Below are 23,050 nucleotides of genomic sequence, written 5' to 3'. Positions count from 1 at the left end.
ACAAGCAGGATTGGAAGTGGAGCAGCAGGATATGAACTGGCACCCATATGGGATCTTGGCAGATGCAAGGCGAGGAGGATTTGGCATTTGGCTATCCATGCCAGGCCCAGTCTTGGTATATTGTTAAATTATTTTCACCGTTGTAGTTGCTATCCTTATACAATTGGATGGTACCAACCTACACTCAGGCTAAATCTTTAGCATTCCAACTAATTCATATATGAATCTCACATACCCAGAAGTAATGCTTTACCAGATAATCCTTAAATTGACACCAGTAATTATACATCACACACACTAAAATCCTTTCACTGAAAATTAATCCAGTGTCACAAATTTAGCTATCATGTTCATGTATGCGGCTCAACTTCAGTCAAAGACATATGGAGGTTATTTTCAAAAGGCTTCTCAGCTCTGTCTTTGTAGTTTGCTATTGTACTGAGTATTCTCTTTCATTTTTGGCAAGAGGGTATGCAGAGCCAGAAAGTCAAACCAGCAGGCTGGATTTCAACCATCATTATATCCTTTGTCTGGAACATCTGTTTAATTCACAATTTAAAAAGTATCTTGTTTTGTAGCCCTAGTCAGAATACCACCCTTGGCTTTTCACTCTTAGCTGGAGGAGCTGATAGTTCACTTTGGATTCTACTTCTGTTTCCTTCACCCTGTTGGCCTATTTTCCTTGTTCCAATTCTCAGTTGACAGCTATTCAGTTCCTTTCAACTCTATTATTGATGAATTTTTGCTTACTCTCATGAAACTGAGGTGCTCTTTTCTTCTTAACCTTGGTTATCAGAACTCTAATCTCTGCTCTTTACACGTGGGGTCTTACACCAGTGATTCCCTGGATTCTACAGCCTTTGACCTTAGGCTGAGAATCATACTACCACTGTTGATCTCCCTGGTTCTAAGGCTTTCAGATTTGGGCCAAGCCATGTCACTGGGACCCCTGGGTCTCCATTTGCTAATGGCCCACCATGGGACTTTCTAGTCTCCATAATCATTCAAGTCAATCCCTGTAATAATTTCCCTATCTATCTACTTTCTTATTTATCTATCCATTCATTCATGTATCACTTTGGTTCGATCTGAAGAATTGTAAATGATACCAGCCAAAAAGAAAGCATCCGGGGAGAGATCTGGGCCTAATAAGTAATTATACAAAATAGTGGAAGGGGCCTGGTGCAATAGAGTCCTATTAGCAAAAGCCCTATATGGCTAAAGTCTTTGCCTTGCATGCACTGGGGTCCCACATGGGTGCCAGTTCTAATTCCTGCTATTCCACTTCCCATTCAGCTCCCTGCCTGTGGCCTGGGAAAGCAGTAGAGGATGGCCCAAAGCCTTGGGACCCTGCACTTGTGTGGGAGGCCTGAAGAAGCTCCTGGCTTCTGGCTTTGGATTGGTTCAGCTTAAGCCATTTCAGTCACATGGGGAGTGAACCAGCAAATGGAAGCTCTTTCTCTGTGTATCTGCTTCACTCTATATATGTCTTCCAATAAAAATGAATAACTAAATAAATAAATCTTTAAAAAACAGAGGAAGAAGAGGCAGTAAAGGAAACTTGGAAAAATAGGAGGCAAATAATGAGAGAGAATTGCTTTAGGTAGGAAAGTATTTATTGGTGCTCAGTTCAGCATAAATAATACTGACATGAGAAAAGTAATTTGCTTTGCACGTAAGATACTTTTTGGGAACTGGGGCAGTAATTTGAGTCACTTGGTGGGAGACTGAGGTCTTGTAAAGCATTTGGAAAAGAGGAAAGAGGAAGTAGATACGTAAGATATGTGAGAGAAATGGACAGTGGGGAAGCAACATAAGCAGTTGTTGGGTCTTGGGAATTTTACTTTAAGGTTATCTGGAGGAAAGCGCCAGAAGAAATGTAAAAACTGATGCTGAAGTTTGGAAAGGTGTTTGACATTTGAGGTTATGAATAGAGGCAGTGTTGAGGACCCAGAGAATAAGCCTTGCTAGAGACACCCATCGAGTGGAGATAGAAAATGAGGAAGAAGTGTGAAGCTGTAGGCTTGAGAGGGAGAAGAGACTTTCTTTGCCAGGTGAATCCAGCTGGTGAGTCGGTACATGCAGCGGCACCCAACAAGACATGAGAACATAGAAAATACAGTTGTTGCAAAAAGAAATTAAAAGAACCCTTGTAGGAATATTTCTTGGGCAATGTAACTGTTGGACAGTACTTAGATTTTTGGAAAGTAATGTGAGTGTCAGGAAGGATTTCTTAGAGATACGACATCCAGTTCAAGTGATAAAGAGAAAGCAGAAAAAAGCCTTTTTATATGTAGACATATAGGGAAGACATGGCAGGCACAGAATTTAAAATCAGTGGGGGAAAAAAAAGCACTAAAGTAGCTCTCTGTTCACTGGGACAGAATCTTCATGTAATCTGATCTCATCTTGGCCTCTGTTTCTGAAGAGCCTTGTGTGGCCGCCTAAAACTTTGGACGTTTCCCAGGAATTGTTAGATACTAGAGGTTTTTGAAGTTGAGAACAGTAGAAGTAAAATAGTGTTTTAGTAACATTTTTTGCAGCAGACATGAGGTACATATTGGAAAGGTATAGTAACAGTCGAGGACTAAAGAAACAATACTTCATTCTTATCACTATTTAAATTCCAGAGAGCTCTTATTTCTAGGAAACTCACCCTGGTTTTGCCTCATTATCATAGATTCTTCAGTTTCCCACCTTCCCCCATCTTCTGCTGCCTTTGACTAACAGCCCTTTAAATCCTCCAAGGTTTGCTTGTTCTCTTTAGCTGCTGTTCCCTTCTCTCGGAGTTATTGAGTCTGTCTTCATTACTCTTTTTTGTCTGAGCTTTCTTGCCCTCTATTCTGACTATTCAGAGTGGACCCGCCCACTATAATTTATTTCATCATGGAGCATTCCGGTAAACTGATGGCCTTTGTCAGTCAATTCCTAATGTTACTGATACATCACTTAGCATTTACTAGTATTTAATGGCTAGTAATGTTTTATGCCATCCTATTATATAGATTCAGGATTTCTTCTTTTTTAGGTACTATAACAAATGACCAGTTTCAATTTAATTTGGTTGTATTTTGTAAGTAGAAGATAAATATAGTAGTACTTGTTAGGCCTTTTAGCTTCTTAACATTTTATCAGACTCTCGTTCAGTTATGTTTGAAAGTCTTTATAAAGTCACAAAATTATATGTGGTAGTTTGATCTTTATGCTTTCATTGAAACACCAAAAATACTGCCTTAGGTTTCTATCTGAATAAAATAGTTTTATATAAGCTATCTACTTTTGCTTTCTCTTGTATTGACTTACTGTTAAAAAATAGTGTTATGTCAAAAGGTATAAGGTGAAAATACAGAAGCTATGAAAGATGATTAGAAATGTTGAGTCTGGAATATAGATGTATCTACACATATGTAGTATGTTTTCCTATACTGTTTGAATCTATAATAACCTTCCTTTAAGAGGACTTTATGTGGTTCCTAAGTAACTTAAAATAGATTGAAAGTTGCATTAGATTCTAGCAAGTAGAAATTCTGAGCAGTTAATGCTTTATGCAAATTATACCAAAGGTGGTAAAAAAGCATCAAGCAATAAAATTGACTTACTGATTATACATGAGATATCTAATAAATGATTCAGTCCTTTACTTCTGCCTGGACATACATATATAAAAATTGTTTCTTCCTTTTCATTCAGAGAAAGAAGACAGATTTAGTTTCATCTCCACAGGTCAAAAATGAGTGAAATAAATGAATTGAAATCAATCTTTATTCTAAAAAATGGGTCCATTTTGAAATTCAACCAGAATAAGCCATTTTTAGATTCTACAGAATCTTCAAAACAGAACTTCAAAATTAACTTGATTATTTGATTTATTATGTAAACAAAGCATAGTGTTTCTTACAGCCTATGAATAGCCCCTTTTCGCAAGCATGACAGATGAAGTGAAAACAAAGGGAGGGAATAAAAATGGGAGGAGGTCATGAATCCGTATCTGCAAGGAGGAAGAGGGCAGAACTTTTGCAGAGTGCAATTTCCATGAGCATATGGATCTTTTGTCATGTCTTGGATGGATGACCTGAGTCTGATATATTGGTGAATAGCATTAACAAAGGTCTGGTTGTCAAAGGCTAACAGGAGAAATGCAATTAGCCACAGCCATGAGGTGATGTCTGTGGTTGGGGGGGGCGGGAATATGGTACCTAAACTGGTAATACAAAACACTGAAATGATTCCATCTGCAAAAGGCCAGATGTGTGTGAATGTGTGTGTGTCTGTCATATAGTCATCTTAACCCAAAGGAATGCTACGGAGAAAGCAACTTGTTTAGTTATGTTTGGCTTATGTGATAAGAATGAGTAGGGATATGTGACCAAAGAAGTGATTTAGTGACTTTAATAAATTTGTAACTCCTAACAGTATTTTCATCAGCCTGATGGTTGCAGTACTGTTTGTTTCTATTTAAAGAAGATTAAATGAAAGTGCATTGGAGTCCAAAAGAATTTTGCTCCTTTTAAGAAATCTCATTTTGTTTTTCTCTCAATAAACCATGCCACCTAGAGTAGAGAACCATATCTAATCTCCCAATTAGGTCAGGCCCCAAGATAATCAATCTCCTTAACAGCAGATGCCTTGTTTTAGCAAATGAATGGTTGTTTTCAAAAGCAGTTTTGTGTGAGCAGAGAGTGCAGTTGGCATGGGTGATTAGAACTCTTTTAAACCTTATAAAAAGCTTCTGTAGATGGTTTTTTTGCACGCACTTTGTGAACTTAAGTAAATTCTGCATATATCCATCTTGAAATGAACTTGATGGGGACTCCGCACAGCCGGGGAGAACTATCCGCATGCAAATGGAATTATTTGAAGTCCAGATTCTTTACCGCCGCTTGAGTTAAATTGTGATTTTTTGATAAAATTGAGAAATCCAAAATGCATGTGTTTTTCATAGGTACTCTTCATATTTGTAAAGTATGTTCATGATAATAACAATCATTAGATTTACATTATATAAATTGAAAATACAAAGACAAATTATTTTTCCACATAGTTCCTGTTTGGAAAACTTTATATTAGAGTATAAATATCTTTTTACATCTGCTACCTTTTTCAGTTCATATTCATATCATTAATAAGTGTGTATGTTGTACAAGACGATTCTGAATTCAAGAAATAAAATTTCTGAACAATGTATATTGTTATAGCTATAAATTGAGCTTATTTTGCTCATAACTGATTTAAGATATATAAAAATGATGCAACAATTAAAATATATTATAATTACTAAACCCCTGGAATTATTTTAGTTAATCATTTTTCAACATGTGATTTTTATAATCAGCGATTCCTGAAACAGTATTAAATAATTTATGTAGTCACATAAGGACTTAATTCATTTTTATCAGAAAACATTGCACAATCAAAATGTTATCAATTGGATTCTGCATTTTATTGCTGGAATATGATATTTTGGTTAATGTATATGAAGAAAATCCAGCTTCATGCAAATATATGGTAGAAAAACAGTATTTTTTAAATAACTTTTTCAGATGTTTGTGGAAATTTCCTTTTGTTATTATATCAAATCTCAACAAGTAATAAAGACTACTTGTTAGAGATTAGCATCCTGTAAAATCTGTGGCAATGTAAATATATTTTTAAGATATTTATTTTATTCATTTATTTTTGAAGATTTATTTATTTTTTATTGGAAAGGCGGATATACAGAGAGGAGGAGAGACAGAGAAGAAGATCTTCTGTCTGATGATTCGCTCTGCAAGTGGCCGCAATGGCTGGAGCTGAGCCAATCTGAAGCCAGGAGCCAGGAGCTGTTCTGGGTCTCCCAAGCGGGTTCAGGGTCCCAAGGCCTTGGGCCATTCTCAACTGCTTTCCCAGGCCACAAGCAGGGAGCTGGATGGGAAGCCGGGTCGCCGGGATTAGAACCGGCTCCCATGTGAGATCCTGGTGTGCTATTGTGCCAGGCCCTACGTTTAAGATATTTAAATCTGGCTTTTTCTCAGTGTTCTAAAAAGAATCAAACTCTTATTACATAAAAATAAATTTAATATTCCAAATAGTACAGTAATCCTTGAGCAGATTTTGAGGATATTTTAACAGTAATTCATCAGAATTACTTTTTAAAATATTTAAGTACTGCATAAATCTCTGACCTTAAATTTTTAAATAAATTGAATCCAAAGTTTTTCATTTATTAAATATATTAGCTCTTGAATGTTTTGCTTTTCATCTTTTTAGTGTAAGAGCAGCATGGGAGACATCCATGATTTGATCAACAATTTTTGTTCAATTCTGATTCTTTGTCCTTCCTGTAAGTAAAAGAATGTAATTTCTAAACAAACATTTAATTGAGCCCTGAGAATCAGAATATTGATTTTTCAAAGCAAAATATTTGTTTTAGTAAGAAATTTTTAGTCCAGACAATGGAGCCAAAATATACATTGCATTTTATAACACTCATTTATGTCAAACATTATTAAAAATAATTTAGAATGTGCCATGCATTGCTTTTGATGATGTCTCCTTCTATGTAAACAGTTGCACAGAATATTTCCAGAAATAGTTGATTATGAAAGCTCTTTAAAATCTTTTTTTTTTGTTTTAAAATTTAATTCTGGCTGGACCTTTTCTCTTTTTTTTAAATTTTTTTTTTATTGATTGCATTGCATTATGTGACACTGTCTCATAGGCTCTGGACCTTTTCTCTTGAATGACAGAAACAGTGATGTCAGGATGTAGCCATTTGGTACACGGAGTATTCCCGTGTAACTGTTCATCACTCTATCACTCTCTGTAATAGATCAGAGTCCCTTGTGCCCTGTCGCTGGCACTGTGACCCTCCCCTCATTGAGTGCATTGAAGGCATAATTATTTACTTGCTCAGTCAGTTGTTGCATGTCTGCCTTCCTTACTATATTGTAGTCTCCAAGATGGAAGGGTCTGCGCCTGCTTTGTTTAATATTTTATGTCTGGGACCTAACAAAAGTGTTTGGCACTCAACTTCAATAGTTGCTGAGTATATGGATAAATTAAAATGAAGAGAGTTGATGTAATGTATGTAATTTAGATTCCCCAGAATATCTTCGTGTACCTTTAAAATTTTTCGATTCTCTACCCTTAAAATTGGTTTCGTCTCTTATTTTTCTTTTTCTATAAAAGATTTATTTATTTGAAATAATTACAGAAAGAGGAAGAGACAACAGAGATCTTCTGTCTGCTACTTTATTCTACAATGGCTACAACAACCAATGTGTTGGGCCAGCCTTAAGCTTCATCTGCATCTCCCATGTGGGCAGCAGGAGCCTAAACGTTTGGACCATCTTTTGCTGCTTTTCCCAGGCCATTAGTGGGGAGCTGGATTGGAAGTCGAGCAGCCAGGAGTTCTGACATCACAGGTGGTAGCTGTAGCTACCATGCTGATCACATAAAGGTGGTTTCTAGCCTAAATCTTGGTTGTTTTTTACTATTTTGCTGATTGTTCCATTTCTGTCATATTTTGTGGTACTTCTGTTTAAATTTCTAATTCCTTAAATTATTCGTGAAGGTTTGTCTAGCTCGTCACTGTTTTTCTCTGTTTACAAACTCTCTAAATTAGCCACAGTCTCTCTCTGATTCTCAAATATGTATCTGCAATCCCACTCTCCTCCTCAGACTGTGGTTCTGAATCTTCCAAGAAGTCCCTGTCCATTTTAACTGGATGTATATACATCCCAATCTGATAGGCCCGTGACTAAACCCATCACTGAATCCGTTCTCCCCGTGTTGAGCTATGCCTCCCAGCACACAGAGCTCTCTCTGCTTTGGTGCTGCTGTCATCTTTGCTTTCACTCCAATCTATCGGGGCTATGTCTCCTTCCAGTTGCCACCACGTGAGTGTTTCCATTTCAGCCATGGTTTAAATCATGGTCTCCTTGCCTTTGGTCTGTCCCTATTGCACAGGCTTTTCCACCACGTTACGGAAAATGCAACACAGAGCCTTCATTAGAAGTGACCCACTGAGCTGGGATTTCTCACTCTCCACAACACTGAGGCGAAGAAACTTCTTTCCTTTACTCACCCAGTCTCCAGTATTCTGTCCAGCAACAGAAAATGAATAAAGGCCGCGCTATTCAAAACACTGTGTTTCTACTGTTTTTAAATGTGTCAGAGCTTGAGTAGTACAGGATGCCTATTTGATTTGATTTCTATTTTCATATACCAGTTTAAGGAGAATTGAGTTTTCAACAAGGTAACTTGATGCGTTCATTCTTTATTTATTTTATTTCAAGCAGCAATAGTGCTGTTTGTTGAATCTGATTTTTCGTCTTTTGGATCTAAATATTTTTCTTATGCTAATTATTTGATTCTCTTTTCTGAATCTTTAATTACTAGGAGATTTAAAATGAGTTCTTGGCTGGGAAATATTATACAAATCCTACTCTTTCTTTTCTTTTTTTTTTTTTTTTTTTTTAAAGATTTTATTATTACTGAAAAGCCGGATATACAGAGAGGAGGAGAGACAGAGAGGAAGATCTTCCATCCGATGTTTCACTCCCCAAGTGAGCCGCAACGGGCCGGTACGCGCCAAACCGATGCCGGGACCAGGAACCTCTTCCAGGTCTCCCACGAGGGTGCAGGGTCCCAAAGCATTGGGCTGTCCTCTCCTGCTTTCCCAGGCCACAAGCAGGGAGCTGGATGGGAAGTGGAGCTGCTGGGATTAGAACCGGCGCCCATATGGGATCCCGGGGCTTTCAAGGCGAGGACTTTAGCCGCTAGACCACGCTGCTGGGCCCGAAATCCTACTCTTTCTTCAACCAAATAGAACCAGCCTGAATCTGTTATTTTCTTTCATGATAACATTTTTATAGAGGTTTCAATAACAGTAGTAATCATCCTATTAGTAATATCTAATAGTTATAATATTAATTTCTGTATAACCTTATCTTCCCTGTACTTTCTTAGAATCTCAATTTCAGGGATTTCATGAGTCTGTTTGTCAAGACAGATTATAACTGAATTCTTCTTACAGTAGCTGTGTTACCGAAGTATCATACAGTGATCTTGGTAAAGTGTTCTATTAATGCCCACCTTTGTGAATCCATTTGGTACACTTCTCAGTACAAACAGCACTGGTAGGTCTGTCCAGCACAGGATTCTCCATTGTGCACTGGATCTCATTCTGCATTAGGTCTTCACTTTAATCTGCTGTTAAGCATTTTGCCACTCTTTGTTAGGTGACTTTGTATTTAAATCATAAATCTCACTTTTTTAAAGATTTATTTATTTTTATTGGAAAGGCAGATTTATGGAGAGGAGGAGAGACAAAGATCTTCAGTCTGCTGGTTTACTCCACAAATAGCTGCAACACCTGGAACTGAACCTATCCAAAAGCAGGAGCCAGTAGCTTCTTCGTGGTCCCCAGGTAGGTGCTGGGTCTCAAGGCTTTGGGCCAACCTGTTTGTTTCCCAGGCCACAATCAGGGAACTGGAAAGGAAGTGGAGCAACAGGGACACTGGCTCATGCAAGGTAAGGCTTTAGCAACTGAGCCAATGTGCCAGGTTCAGATCTCAATTTCTAATCTGATAACATCTGAATAATTATTTCCTTTCTCTAAACTCACTAAGGGTAGTAGCTATGATATTGTGGTGCATTCCTTTTGAGCTTTATGTATTTGGAATCTCACTTCCTGTTTTCCTGTGTCTCTTCTGTCATTTAACATCTCATATTTTTCTTCCTTTTTTTGGTCTTAGTTTTGTTTTGTTTTTCTATTTTAGTATTCCTGTTTTCCTTTCTTAGGGTATACAAATTGCTTTTATTCTACTGAAATAATTGAGCATAGTTTTAAACCTCTTTTATTCTTGCTTAATTCTAAAAAAAAATACTTGATTTCTAGAATCCAAATGTTACAAAAGAAACCTGTTAGTTGCTTTCTTGGACTCTAGGGTGACTTACTTCAGCATTATTTTTTCTAACTTAAGAATATAATATATTCTGTTTATGAAAAGAGACCCCTTCCTTTTTATTTGTTCATTTGATTATCATTATCTTGATGAAATATGAATTTGAATCCCTAATATGACAAACTTTCATAAGAATTTGAGCATCAAACACAACTTGTGTCTTTTGAGGTCTGATTTTGAAAGTTAGTCCCCAACAGATTCTTAAATTATGTTTAAAACAGAAGAACAAAGATGATTATTTGTGCCAGCTGATCTATAGCTGCCCATCAAGAGCTTGCTCTAGCAGTCTAAGGTTAGGTAGAATAAATGCCATTATTCACCTAGATTTGGTCAGTTTGCTTAACCATGAGTCCCTTTCTGGTAAACTATTGAAAATTCCTGCTTTAAAATTATTAAGGATTTCTGGACTTTGGTTGAGACTTGCATGCTCAGATGGGCTACAAAAGAGCTACCAGAAATACTGATTCTTGTTTTTATTTGTCATTCACAACTTTATGTAACCAATTGCATGAGTACAATCCTCCTCTTTGTCATTACGTTTAACTATGTTCTTAGAGCATAACATGGTTTTAAAACGTTTTTGCCTGAAGTTGATAATGAGAAGAAAATGTATTTAAGAGCTCCTCTTTTAAACACTTAAATAACATAGAAGAAAGATTAAATATATCACTTAATTGAAAATCTGCAGCCGAAAAAAATTAAAGTTCATTTCAAGCTGTTATAAAATATTTCTTCATCGGGCACATGTGCAGTTAACTTCCATTTTCACAGAAATATTTAATGTTAGGAGATTTTCTCAAGTAGAGAAAAGTTTGATCGTGGATGCATCCCCAGTTTCCTGAACAGAAAAACACTTTTTGAAGGCAATTAGAGATCTGCTTATGTGGTAACAACACGTGAGCTTATTTCCAGACATGGCTAAGTTGGAACTTTGTCTACCCACCAGCAGGTCAGAGGGCCACAGTCTCAGGGCTGATAAATTGTGCTTTTCCTTGTATAAAACTGGTGGTGTTGATTTCAGTTAAATGTACTTTCAATTTTTAATTTACATAGCATCAACACTTTTCCCTGAGATGTGACAATTTTATGGGAACATTTCCTTGTCCATCTTCATGCAATTAAAAAATAAAAAGCACGAAACCCACAGGGCATTCATTTACACTTTTACAAGTAATAGGCTATGTTTCTATGCCATTTTCATTTGCACTGCTGCTGATCTTGCCATCACCAATTAAAAAAGGCATTTGATTGTACTAGAAGCTATCTTCTGTTTGGTATTAAAGGAGAAAAAGCTCTTGGACAAAGGGTAAGAAAATGATTTTACTTGTCTGTCTGAAAACCTTTGCATCTACTGCTTGACTATACCCTTCTTTGTGGGATTTTCATCTCACTGAGCTCCTATTCTCTCTCATTGTGTCCTGCATCAGCTCAGTGTTTGTACTCCTACACCAGTCACTTTCAAAGATAGGATTTAAATTGGGTCTAGAAAAAATATAATCTTGCTATGAGAAGGTAAGCATTTGGCTATGTCTAGTTAAGATCTGTGGGGTCAGGTAAAGGCCACATGATAAGATGTCAGGAGAATTTGGGGAGGAGCAGGGTAGAGGACAGCTAAGTGAACATCCAGCTCGGGTACTGATTGGTAGTTGAATAAGGAAAGACTTGAGAAACTTAAATTTGGAGCAAGTTGTTCAGATTTAGTACATAATCATAAGGTATTAGGGATTTTTTAAAATGCAAGTTGGTTGTCTTGTTAAATTTGAATGATTATGGATTTGAGATAGTCTGGGACTGGTGTGATTGTAATTCAGGAAAACACGGCAAATGAAACTGAGCTTTGGAAAGCTGGCCCATGTGACTAGTAGGAAAAAGGGTTTATCATGAGTAGAGAACAGGGTGAAGAAACTGTTCTGTCTTGGTGATCTCTAGGGTGGTTGTGCATAGAGTTGGATATGGTTGATACAGGGCGTGGGATTCTAGACAAGGCTATCTGGACCCACCAACTCACTCTGATAGGTTTGGCCAACAGACAATGGCTATTAATGGCTCCAGGCTCCAGATTAGTTCACTGGACCTGTGTTTGGTTGTGACAAAGGAGACTATACGGTTGAGCTAACCTGTCAGCACCAAGTTATCAGTTTTACAGGAACCAAACTGCTGCTCACAGCTTCGAGTTGATACTGCTTTAGAGAAGCAGAGAAGGTGAAGTGGAAGGTGGCAAAGACTTACTATATATCCATCCTCTTCTGTAAAGTCTTTTTTTTTTAAGATTTATTTATTGATTTTTACAAAGTCAGATATACAGAGAGGAGAGACACAGAGGAAGATCTTCCGTCCGATGGTTCACTCCCCAAGTGACTGCAACGACCAGTGCTGCACTCATCCGATGCCGGGAACCAGGAACCTCTTCCGGGTCTCCCACACGGGTTCAGGGTCCCAAAGCTTTGGGCTGTCATCAACTGCTTTTCCAGGCCACAAGCAGGGAGCTGGATGGGAAGTGGAGCCTTCGGGATAAGAACCGGCGCCCGTGTGGGATCCCGGCGCGTTCAAGGAGAGGACTTTAACCACTAGACCACACCGCCGGGCCCTGAAAAGTCTTTAATAGCCTTTAAAAAAAGAACTATTCGATTTTATATTTTCTCTTTAAAAAAATAAGAAATTTATTTGAAACATAGAGTAACAGAAAAATAGGGAGAGACAGAAAGAGAAAGAGAGCGTCTATCCATGGGTTCACTCCACAAACGACCATGTCTGAGGAAGGGCTAGGTTAGGCTGAAACTACTGGGTAGGGACTGCAGCTAGGTTTCCCGTAGTCTCTCTGATTGGATGCCTCACCTAGCCTGCCAAGTCTGCTGGACAACATCTCCCAATATCTAGATGGCATAGCCTTTCCCCAGGTGGCAGAGCACTGCAACTCCCTATGATCATGAGGAGGCAATGACATTTAATGAAACCAAAGCAGAGCATTTAATATGTATAATAAGCCACTAAGCAGTAAGTACAGAGAAAGTTATGATATTAAATATGTATTTTAAGAATGAAGAGGGGTCCTCAGTGATTTAAGCTTTAACTGCAAGAAACCAATAAAGGGGCAAATTCACCCCAAGTTTGGTAAAAATGACAGCAGAAATCTATGAAATAGAAAAGACAGATGCTGGGAAAAATCAATGCAGCCCAGGATTGATCATTTGAAAATGTCAATAAAATTGTTTAATTGTTAATAAGACTAGTAAGGAAATTAAAAAAATACACATTTTGCTATGTTGGCATTGTGGAACAGTGGGTTAAACCCCTGCTTGCTGTGTTGGTATCCCGCGTTGAAGTGCTGGTTTGAGTATTGGCTGTTCTTTTTGTCAATACAGCTGTCTGCTAAAAGAACTGGAAAGGCAGCAGAGGACTTGATCCCCTATTATCTGTTGTGGAAGACGCTATGGAGTTCTTGATTTCTGGCTTTACTGCTGCAGCCTTGACTGTTGTGACATTATCCCCAGAAGACAGGGAGTTTTTCTCTCTTCCTCTCTTTCTCTCTCTCCTTTCTGTTGCCTCTTTGGTCTGCCACTATGCCTTTCAAGTAAGTAAATATTAGGAGTGAGAAAAGCAAATGATATTATGGCTAAATTTATTCTAATAAATAAGACACATAATATGGACAGATTCCTCGAAAGACAAGAACTAAATAACGTGAAAGCCCGTTAACTATTCAGCTTATTGAAGTAATTGACTTTGTATTTACTAATGAATTCTGCCAAACATTTAAAGAAATAATACTGATTTTATGTGAAATATCCTGAAACCTGAGGAGGGAATATTTTCCAAATGTGTATGATACCAGAACAACAACAAAGATGAAGGTTTAGGGCCCAATGTAGTAGTCTAGTGGCTAAAGTCCTCGCCTTGCACAAGCCGGGATCCCATATGGGCGCCAGTTCTAATCCCAGTGACCCCGCTTCCCATCCAGCTCCCTGCTTGCGGCCTGGGAAAGCAGCGGAGGAAGGCCCAAAGCCTTGGGAGCCTGCACCCCTGTGGGAGACCAGGAAGAGGCTCCAGGCTCCTGGCCTTGGATCAGCTCAGCTCTGGCCATTGCAGCCGCTTGGGGAGACATGGGACAGAAAATCTTCCTCTCTGTCTCTCCTCCTCTCTGTATATCTGATTTTCCAATAAAAAAGATGAAAGATTATATATTGTAGAAACTGTAATTTAGTCCCCATTGTAAACACAGATGATAGTATTATTACCAAAATTTTGGGAAAATTACAAAACTAATAACATCATGACAAAAAACTGATAGATTATCACATCATGATCAGGCCAACATATCCAGAAAGAGCATTTGAAAAATACTAGTATCTATTTGCACTTAATTTGCTGCAAGTGTCTGCGAAGAAACGATGCAGGAGTCTGTGGTTCTAATTACTTGGGTTCATGTGTTGCGACCATGAAGAATAAGGAATATGGGCAAGGAAGGGCAGAAAAATTTACTGAAGCAAAAGAAAGATACCACATGGTATCTAAAGATAAAAAGAAAGATACCACAGGGTGGGGAGCCTGAATTGGAGACTATTAATATGAAGGTACCTAGGGGTTTATATACTTCAGGATATGAGTACGTTTGTGCACGGTTTTGCAAACATTTCATTTAATCGCTGAGTCTTGTAGCTGGGCAATCAGCATCTAGAACCATGTGGATCCAGGTATAACCACATCCTGTTTTGTTTTCAGTGTCTCAAGTTGTTTTGACTAGCAAGGCAGTTTGTTCCAGGCATGTTGCTCTGCACCTTAAGCTTGAATTTCTTACCTGTTTTGGTCACTTTTTCCTGATTATCTCCTCTGGGACTCAGCTCACTATCTCCTGTCTCTAACAATATTTTGCAAAAAACTGGGAGCAGAAAAATCTTCCTTAATATTGCCTACCTATACCACTTCTATACCATAATGCAGATTTCAGGCAGGCCAACAAAGAGAAATAATAGCAAAAAATATATAGAGTATAAAGGAAGACATAAAACAGTATATTCAAGTATGGTAATATTGTTTCTGTAGAAAATCAAATGGAATTTACTGAAGCCTACAAAAATTAGGTGAGTTTTACAAGTTTTCAAGATACAGAACAATTGTATTTCTATGTGCTAATAGTGAACAGTTGGAAATGGACATGAAAGAAAAACCATTTACAATAGAATTTTAAAAATGTCTGTAGCAATAAATCTGACAGAGCTATAAACTTTGTACAACAAATTTGAGAAAAGTAAGGCTTGTACACTGACACCTACAATGTACTCTAAAGATTAATTTGTTTTTCTTAGTGGAGTAAGCCAATCCCCAAGGGGCAAATACCATGCTTTCCCTGATTTGTGGTAACTGACATACAGAGTATGACAATTCTAATGTATACAAGTGAAATTGACACTTTGAAATTTGATTATTGTTTATAGTCCTTGTCCATGCTCCTGAATAACAGTGGTTTTTGTAATTGCTACTTCTTGAATTCTTTGTTTAGTGGAAGGTTAAGCTTTTTTTTTCTAAAGTGAATTGAAAGTATGTCATTATTAAAAGTATGAAAGCAAGGAGGAGGGATTGGGAATGAGGGAGGGTAGAGCAGAAAGTATCACTGTGCTCTTAAAACAGTTTATGTGAAATAAAATTAAAAATGATGAAATCACAAGCAAAAATGATAAAAGCAACATAGAATGATTCATTGCAATGGACTAAATGTTTACGTTTCCCACCCTAATCCACAGACCCCCTTAGGTGGTGATATTAGAAGGTATCACCTTTGGAAGGTGATTACGCTATGAGAGCAGAGCCTTGAGGTCATTACAAAGAAGACCCCTTTGGAGAAATTCCTCGTCTCTGGCTAGAAGAGGTTTTATGGATATATAGCTGACTTTGAGAAAAATGGACCCCATATGGCACAGAGTCTGCTGGAGTTTCAGTCTAGGACTTTCCAGCTCAATAACTGTGAGAAACAGACTTTTCTCCTTTCATAAGCCATGCAGTCTATAATACTTTTGTTACTGCTCCTGGAGTAGACAACTTCTAACAGAAAGGAATATTGGACTACAGATTTAGACCAGTGGTTCTGAAAGTTATGGAAATGAATAGCTGACCAATACTTTTCAAAACTGGAAGACAGAAATTCTAAGGAACTATAAACAATTCTTCTTGGATGACTGAGGAGACGAGAGTTCTACTTGCAATGTAGTATCCTGGATGGGTGCTGGCCCAGAACAAAGGACATTAGTAAAAAAGCTAATGAATTTTATATAAGGTTCCATAGTTCAGTTGAGAGTATCATTGGTAACTCTTAGTTTCTGTTTTACAGTTCCTCAGGAGTTCAAAGACTGTACAAATAATCAAATCCCAGGATGTCAGTCATACTCCTATACATTGTTCCTTGTGTACTCTGTATTAGATATCATACATTAGGGGAAACAGATGATATTTGCTTTTTGAGCCTAGCTTATTTCATTAAGCATAATGGTTTCCAGTTTAACCTTTGAGTTGAAAAGGCACAATTTAATGTTGTTGTTGTTTTTTTTATAACTAAGTAGTATTTCATCGTGTATATATCCCACATTTTTAATCCATCATCTGTTGATGGGCATCTGGGTTGATTTCATATGTTAACTATTGTGAGTTGAACTGCTGTAAACCGAGATATAGATAACTCTTTTATGTGTTGATTACAATTTGGATAGCTTCCCATGAGGGGGATGGCTTATCATAAAGCAGGTTTGTTTTCAAGACCATACTGGCTTCCATAATTGTTGAACCAGCTTACATTCCCAGCAACAGTGGATTGAAGTACAAAAACTACCACATTCTTATCAGTGCTTATTAATTTCTGATTTCTATATTGCGGTCAACATAATTATGGTGAGATGGAGCCTCATTGTGATTTTAAGTTGTATTTTCCTGATGGTTAGTTAACCTTAGCATTTTTTCATATACCAGTTGGCCATTAGAATTTCAGTCTTTAAAAAATGCCTGTTTATGTCCTTTACCTATTTCTTTTATTATTATTGTTATTATTATTATTACTTTAGATGATGTTTACATAGTCGATCAGGGTAGGAAGGATCTAGGGTTATGGAGAAGTGGGTATGATCCTTGTTTCCAGACTTTCTATTACTTCTTCCCATTTCTGTGGGGGGAGAATCAACCCAGGGTCACAATGTGGTGCATGCTCCAAGGGTTCTGCCTAGGTGGATGCAATAGTTCTGAAATGCTGTCAGTCTTGCCAATCTAAAGGAATCCTTTCCAATGTCCATTGACTGACACACTCCACCTTATTTTCTCCACTTGCCCAGTTATTTGCTGTCATCATTTGACTGGGGTAGTTGTCCATATGTTCTGTTCTCCATTCTTTGCTATGGTACCAGATGTCCTCTGCAGGCTCCAGTGGGCTACCATGTCCTCCATGTGTACCATGATCTGTCATCTAGCAGTTCATCCTTTACATTGAGGAGGCCTAGTTCTCCTATGTGGGCTCATGGACCTGAGCCAGGCCACATGGGCCAAGCTGGACCCACAACCCCTAGGGCTCACGGACCTGACATCCACTGTGCAGGTGGGCCCAAGGACCTGGACCAGGAGACCCAGAACCAATCTGGAATCCCCAGCCCTGGGGCTCACGGATCCAGCCCCCACCATTCAGGTAGACCCTAGTACATAGACCAGGGGACTCACAACCAAGCTGGAATCCCCACCCCTGGTGCTCACGCATCTGGCACCCACCATGCAGGCGGGCCTAAGGCCCCATGCCATGTGACTTGGGACCTGGAACACCCATCTCAAAGATGGGCATAAGGGCCCCTCTGGTGTCTGGGGCTCATGGACCCGGCATCCACCTTCCCCAGACTGGCATGGTTCATCTCTCCTCTGCATTACCAGCTGGTGCTTCATTCTAATTTGATCCAATGTGCCTCCAGTTCCAGCTTGTGCCAGCTGTTGCTACAACCTAGCCTTGACCTGTCAGCCCATTAGTCCCAGCTAAAGTAAGAACTGGCTGGTGCTGCAGCCCGACCCCTGCCCCTCCTGTACCCATCCTGCTTCTCAGATCTGCCAGTGGATGTTATAAAATGGCACAGCCTGGCCCACCCCTTGACGTGACTCATGTGTACGTTGCTGGGTACTGTAAAGTGGTCTGATTTGGGCTGCTCCTTGCCTTGGTTCTTGTGCTTTCCTGTAGGGACTGCAACCTGACAAAGGAATGGTTTCTCTGCCCAATTGCTCCATACTCTTTCTGATTCTTACTGTTGGGTGTTGTAGCCCAGGCATGTCTGATCTGTGCTCAGACAGCTCTCACATGGTTCAGTGGGAGCCAAGACCTAGCCCAGCCCTTTCTACACCTACACCCTGACTCTCATGAATACCAGTGGGTGCTGGAGTCTAGCCTTTGTGGCCCTCTCCAGACCCAGTCCACACCATGTTGAGGGAGATTGCAGCCATTTTCAGTTCAGTAGCTTGCCCTGATTCTGGCTCTTGTGTGCATCAGTAGGAATTTCAGGTAGAATTCCAGCCAGAGCATTCTCTTAGCTCCCAACAAGGCCTATTCCCAGCCTCCATTCTTGCACATGCCAACAGAGATTGCTGTTCAACGTGGGTGAGCCCACATACTTATTTCTTAAGTATATTGTTTTGCTGTTCTTAAGTTTCTTGAGCTGTTTATAGATGCTTTGTATTAGCAGCTGGATAGTTTGCAAATATTTTCTATCATTCTGTTGGCTCCATTGTCGGAGACCAGCTCCGGCTGACAGAGCTTGCAAAGGATGCGTGGATCGATGAGACGATAAGAAGAAGAGATAAGACATGGACCACTATGGCTTGTTGCTCATAATGGACAACTCAGAAAAGTTGGCTTCTTTATACACAAATCATCACAAGCTTTTGCGCAATATCCAGTTGTTTCATTTTTACTTCATGGTTAAGAGAATACAAAAAACAATCCTAAAGAAAACATTTTCAACAAACCATTACTCATTGAAACCTACAGTCACCTGGCTGAAGCCAGGAACTCCACGGTTGGCAGTACATGCAGTTACATAGCGACAAGTGGTTTACTTACACTCAAAATCAATTTTTACTAAACACAAACTAACTAATATTGCTTAAAGTATTAAGAGTACAGAATTAAAAGATCATAAATGAAAGGATTTTATAAAAGCATATGACATAGATTCTTTGCTAAATCTTATAATCAAATCATGCATTAAATACCTGCACCTTCACCTAGTGCTGATTCAATTGTTTTTGTTCTTTTGTTAAAGGGCAGTGAAAGGGATCAAGGCAGCTCAGCCAATCTACAAACAGAGGGCCTTTGCAAGAAACTTCCTTTTATCTTTATAAACTGTTTTCTTTCCCTAAATATAAGTGCCAATATAAGATAGAGATTTTAAGCCATTTTGAGGGTTTCACATTTGTTTCCATTTAGAAGATGCCCCATATGCTTTTGCTTTCTGTGTTGAGAAACTAAAATGCATCATATCATGTGTTGTAACAGTCCGAGGTGCATGGTAAACAAACTCTTTGTACCTCCGTGATTGCCATCTATTCCAAGATATTATGAAGCCATTTCTTAAGGAAAACATTACTTATACCAGGGCAAGCTTCAGGACAAACGTGGGCACATAACAGGATGTTTGGAGACATTGTGGGCTCAATTGTACTATTGTATACTTTTAGCTGTGTATCTTAGCCTTACGTCGCTAAAGATGTTTTTATCATAACATGATTGATCAATTTGAAGTGTCATTCCAGTTACAGGGATCACTTCACATTAGCAGAAACAACAACACCCTCAGAAGAATTCTATGAAACATCAGAGAGGTGATTGAGTGTCCATACAATGGAGTGAGGCAGCAGTGAGGTGACCAGAGACATTCTGCCGGGCCTTGCCTCGCAGCCAGAAACTCCTGGTAGCCTTGCTAACCGAGGAGCGGTGCTCATCACACACCCATGCCATCCGACCCAACTGCATGGCTCCCCACACTCCATCTTCACTTTGTTGAGAATTTGCTTTTCAGTGCATATGACTCTTAGCTTGATGTAATTCCATCTGCTGATTTTTGCCTCAATTGGGTGTGATTCTGGGGTATTTTCCAATATTTGCCTATGCCTATGTCCTGCAGACTCCCCCAGTGTTTTCCTCTACTAGATTGAATGTATTAGTCACAAATTTATCCTTGATTAATTTAGCATTGGTTTTTCTAAGGTATAAGGTAGGCTCTCAACTCATGCTTCTGTGCACAAATGTCCAATATCATGGGACCATTTGTTGGAGAGACTTTCCTTTCTCCCTGTATTGATTTCAGTTTGTTTTTACAAGAATTAGTTGGCTGCAGATTTGTGGGTTCATTTCTGGGATTTTAATTCTGTTCCAATTATCTTTATGTCTGTTTTTACCCTGGGAGCAGGATGTCTTGATTACAACTCTGCAGTAGTATGTCTTGAAGTGAGGTATTGTGATGCCTTCAATTTTGTTTTTGTTTAAGACTGCTTTAACTATTTGGGGTCTCTTATATTTCCATATGAGTTTTAGCATAATTTTTTTTTTCAGTTTGAGAAAAATGTCATGTATTTTCACAGAGATTGTAATGAGTGTGTAAATTGCATTTGTAGAATAGAGATTTTGATTGTAACAATTCTATTAATACATGAACATGGAAGATTCTTCCATGTTTTGGTGTTGTCCTCAATTTCTTTCTTTAAGGTTTTACAATTTTCCTTGTAGAGATACCTCACATCCTTCTTTGGTTATATGTATTAGGTATGTGTATGTATGGTTTTTTATATAGCTGTTATGAATGTGATTGTTCTTTGTTTCCAGTTCTTCCTCAGCCATGAAATTGTGTATATAAAGGCTATTGAATTTTGTGTACTAATTGTATATCCTGTAACTTTGCCACTCGTATGAGCCACAGTAAGTTCTTTCCTTAGTACAGTCTTTTGGTTCCTTTGTATAAGGAATCATGTTATCAGCAACCAGGGAGAGCTTGACTTTGTCCTTTGCAATTTGTATATCTTGGTTCTGGCTTGAATTTTCAGGACCATATTAACTGATTAGCAGTGGTTAGAATTGGCATATTTTTTTGGTTCCAAGTCTTAGTGGAAAGGCTTCCCACTCTTCCCCATTTAATATGATACTGACCATGGCTTTTTCATATATTGTCTTCATTGTGATCAGAAATGTTCCGTCTAAACTTAAGACTTGTATCATGAAAGAATGTTGTGTTTTATCAAATGCTTTTTCTGCATCTGTGGAGATAATCATGCTTTTTATTCTTTAGCTTGCTAAAGTGGTTTGTCACAGTTATTGATTTGTGAGTTGAGCCATCCATGCTTGCCAGGCACAAATCCCACTTGGCCTGGGTGAATGATCTTTCTGATTTGTTGATGAATTCATTAGCTGGTATTTTATTGAGAATATGTGCATCTATGTTCATCAGGGATATTGGCATACCGTTCTGTGTTGTATCTTTTTTAAATCTATGGATGATTATTTTATGTCGGCATGACCATAGATACATTTACTTAGTGATCAAAATATCAAAATGAATCAAGATACCAAAGGAATGGTGACTATATTTTTCTATATATTCCCTTGTATTCCCTGCATTGACTGTATTTCCCTTTCTATCTCTGATTTTATTGATTTGGGTTCTCTCTCTTTCTCTCTTGGCTAGTTGGCCAATGGAGTATTGATTTTATTTTTTTGAAAACCCAGTTCTCAGTTTATTGATATTATGTATTATTTTCTTTTTTTTTAAAAGATTTTATTATTATTGGAAAGCTGGATATACAGAGAGGAGGAGAGACAGAGAGGAAGATCTTCCATCCGATGATTCACTCCCCAAGTGAGCCGCAACGGGCCGATGCACGCCGATCCAAAGCCGGGAACCAGGAAACTCCTCCAGGTCTCCCACGCGGGTGCAGGGTCCCAAAGCCTTAGGCCGTCCTCGACTGCTTTCCCAGGCCACAAGCAGGGAGCTGGATGGGCGAGGACTTTAGCCGCTAGGCCACGCCGCCGGGCCCATCATTTAACATCTTACTTGCTGGAGACTAGAATAAATGCCCATCTCCTGGCAGGACCTTAGCAAAAATGATACCTGGCATATTTATTGGAAGACAGTTGTGACCTGTGGCCAAAATAAAACAATAGTTGAGAAAATTGGAGCTCAAAGCAGAAACATAAGGGTTCCAAAAAGTTTTGTTTTGTTATAAGCTATATGATCTTATATAAGCTACACAGACTTCTTGTGTTACCGTTCAATCATCTTTTAAAAATGACATAATTTGGGCCCGGCGGCGTGGCCTAGCAGCTAAAGTCCTCGCCTTGAACGCCCCGGGATCCCATATGGGCGCCGGTTCTAATCCCGGCAGCTCCACTTCCCATCCAGCTCCCTGCATGTGGCCTGGGAAAGCAGTCGAGGACGGCCCAAGGCTTTGGGACCCTGCACCCTCGTGGGAGACCCGGAGGAATTTCCTGATTCCCGGCTTTGGATCGGCACACCGGCCCATTGCGGCTCACTTAGGGAGTGAATCATCGGATGGAAGATCTTCCTCTCTGTCTCTCCTCCTCTCTGTATATCCAGCTTTCCAATAATAAAAAAAAAATCTAAAAAAAAAAAAAGATGTTAAATGACATGTCCATGTTCCAGATAAAAAGGTCTGTATTCAGCTTCTAGCCTGGGCCCTGCTTCTGATCCCAAATTTCTGCTAACACAAACTGTGGGAGGCAGTGGTGATTGCTCAAGTAATTGTGTTCCTGAAAAGCAAATGTGAAACTTAGCTTGAAATCCTGGTTTCTGGCTTCAACTCAGCCTAGTCCCACCATTGTAGGCATTTGGTGAATGAACTAATGAGTGGTTGGGATCTCTGTCTCTCTGTGTATTTCCTGTCTCTCAAATTAATCAATGAGTCAATCAACCAATTGATCAATCTATCAATGATTTTGATGGGGAAAGCAAGCAATCAAATGACTAGCCAGCCAATTTATATTCAATTTATTCTAAGCAACAAATAGTCTGATGCCAAATGTTATTACCAAACGATTACACTTTGAGTAACAAATAATCTGATGTCCAATGATAACACCAGGGTTG

At 38.8% G+C, this 23,050-nt stretch overlaps 1 long non-coding RNA gene across 1 annotated transcript in view; it reads left to right on the top strand.

The window, feature by feature from the left end:
• The window catches only part of LOC131480759 (uncharacterized), a 150,535-nt gene that overhangs the window by 7,960 nt on the left and 119,525 nt on the right, over positions 1-23,050 (top strand). The window contains exon 2 of the long non-coding RNA XR_009245788.1: positions 9,285-9,413. This is a non-coding gene — a long non-coding RNA (uncharacterized LOC131480759). The remainder of the gene's footprint in view (positions 1-9,284; positions 9,414-23,050) is intronic.

This window comes from Ochotona princeps, chromosome 7 (assembly GCF_030435755.1).
Source record: "Ochotona princeps isolate mOchPri1 chromosome 7, mOchPri1.hap1, whole genome shotgun sequence".
NCBI lineage: Eukaryota > Metazoa > Chordata > Mammalia > Lagomorpha > Ochotonidae > Ochotona > Ochotona princeps.
The sequence above is the reverse complement of the archived record's forward strand: the minus strand, read 5'-3'. Positions and strand labels throughout refer to the sequence as shown.